The sequence below is a fragment of the Aptenodytes forsteri genome, unplaced genomic scaffold (genome assembly GCF_000699145.1).
Source record: "Aptenodytes forsteri isolate BGI_AS27 unplaced genomic scaffold, ASM69914v1 Scaffold231, whole genome shotgun sequence".
NCBI lineage: Eukaryota > Metazoa > Chordata > Aves > Sphenisciformes > Spheniscidae > Aptenodytes > Aptenodytes forsteri.
Genome location: NW_008796046.1, coordinates 1,247,196 through 1,249,707, shown reverse-complemented (window position 1 = coordinate 1,249,707; position 2,512 = coordinate 1,247,196).

The following is a 2,512-nucleotide window of genomic DNA, read 5'->3' as shown; positions in this document are numbered from 1 at the left end:
AGGGAGGGCAAGGCAGGGGGGGCACCCACGCACCCTCTGCAAGGTGTTTCCCTCCCTCTTTTGTCCTTCCCCCCATCCCAGGGTGGGGGTAAATCCCCCCAAGGCCCCCGCTAGTGATGGGCATTTCAAGACACGGTGGTCCCCTTCTTGCTCAGATGCTCTCCCAGCCCACTCTTGGCTGATTTTAGCTTCCCCAGCGGGATTTGGGAGATCCGGGTTCCTAAAAGCATCACGAAATTAAGACAAAAGGTAGAAAAGAGAAAATTTTAGAAATTTCATTAACAGAAGCTTTAATGGTTTCATTAAGTTTCGTTAAGGCAGCCTGCAGGTATGCCCAAACCACTGACCAAGCCTCATTTTCTTCTAACAAGATCTTTAAGGACCTACTCGGGTGATCCATAAGAAACGAGGTGTCATTTAGGTTTGTATCAAGGTTTTAACGTAGCTGCACTTGCCAAGAGATTTCTATAAATTTTTACTAACAGAAGCTTTAATGGTTTCATTAAGTTTCGTTAAGGCAGCCTGCAGGTATGCCCAAACCACTGACCAAGCCTCATTTTCTTCTAACAAGATCTTTATGGACCTACTCGGGTGATCCATAAGAAACGAGGTGTCATTTAGGTTTGTATCAAGGTTTTAACGTAGCTGCACTTGCCAAGAGATTTCTATAAATTTTTACAGATGGGGACAGATGGGTCTGTCCCAGCCGCCGTGACATTAAACCAGATTCTTTAGAATGGGGTCATGTCTGGCCCTGTGGTTAAAGGGGGGATTTTGCTACATCCCTGGGCAAAGGATCAGGCCTCTACACCTTTCCTAATCTGTTTCGTCTTCTGTAATTTGGAGAAAATAAAAAGAATCTGCATCTGAGAAGCACTTCGAGATCCCTCAAGGAAAATCCCGTTGAAAGCAACAAGCATGCAGAGCTCCCCGTATGCAGGGGACAGGTAGCAATCACCACCGCAACACCCCCAAAAACCCTTCAACTTCTGCGTGGCTTTTAGGGAGGGAGCAGGATCGTGCCTTGCTGAGCCAGCAGTTTTTCCCTGTTGCTCCTGGGGATGCCGCCGCAACATCCACTTTTTGGCCCAGAGAGACGTGCCTACCAGCGGGTTTCACAAAAAAAGTCGTATTTTCAGCTGTGGAGCGCTTACATCAGAGATTCAGAGGTGAAAGGGTGATTTAATTTTTTTCTCAGTCCCCTGAGGCATTCCCATACCCATCTTTCTGAGACAAACTGGCACCAGGACTTGTTCGCTCCCCGTTTGGCCAAATGGCCGTCTTCCAACAGTTGTAATGGCCTCTTGAAATACATATAAAAATGGAAAATTGCAAGAGTCTGTCTGAAGAAAGGGTCTTGCCTAACAGCTCGTGGATAAGACCTCCAAAAGGGAGCCCAGAACAGAAATAAATCACCACTAAAACACTGCTGAGTGAAAGGAGCACGATCTCCTGCCTGTCTGTGGCCCCTGTTGACTTAAATAGTTACCTGCAAGCAAAGGAAGGACTGAGGTAGCTTTTCTTATCGTAACCAGAATAAAAACCTGCAAACAATTATACTGCCAGGTTGGGACAGCATGAGATAGGTAGATAGAAAATGTTAGTGTGCTGGGACCATTATTTGTCCAGATCCATCATCTTTCTATTGGCCTGTCGGAGAAGGACCTGGGGGTGCTGGTCACCAGCCGGCTGAACATGAGCCGGCAGTGTGCCCAGGCGGCCAAGAAGGCCAAGGGCATCCTGGCCTGTATCAGAAATAGTGTGGCCAGCAGGAGTAGGGAAGTGATCATGCCCCTGTACTCGGCCCTGGTGAGGCCCCACCTCGAATACTGTGTTCAGTTTTGGGCCCCTCACTCCAAGAAGGACGTCGAGGTGCTGGAGCGTGTCCAGAGAAGGGCAACGGGGCTGGTGAGGGGTCTGGAGAACAAGTCTGCTGAGGAGCGGCTGAGGGAACTGGGGTTGTTTAGCCTGGAGAAAAGGAGGCTGAGGGGAGACCTCATCGCTCTCTACAACTCCCTGAAAGGAGGCTGTAGCGAGGTGGGGTCGGTCTCTTCTCCCAAGTGACAAGCGACAGGACGAGAGGAAACGGCCTCAAGTTGTGCCAGGGGAGGTTTAGATTGGACATGAGGAAAAATTTCTGTACTGAAAGAGTGGTTAAACATTGGGACAGGCTGCCCAGGGGAGTGGTTGAGTCCCCATCCCTGGAGGTATTTAAAAGACGAGTAGATGAGGCACTTGGGGACATGGTTTAGAGGGTGGTGGTGTTGGGTCGACGGTTGGACTCGATGATCTTAGAGGTCTTTCCCAACCTCAATGATTCTGTGATTCTATGATTCTATTGACCTGCACCCACCTTTTCATACATTTTGGGTGCAAATTCTCTGAAACCTGATCATCTCCTTGCTCCGTATGCTGCAGTGGGGTTCCAGCCTGGAAGGACGCATTAATAGAATAAATTTTAAAAAATTAATTGTAAAAAAACCCCTCAGTGCTTAATGGAGTATTACAACAC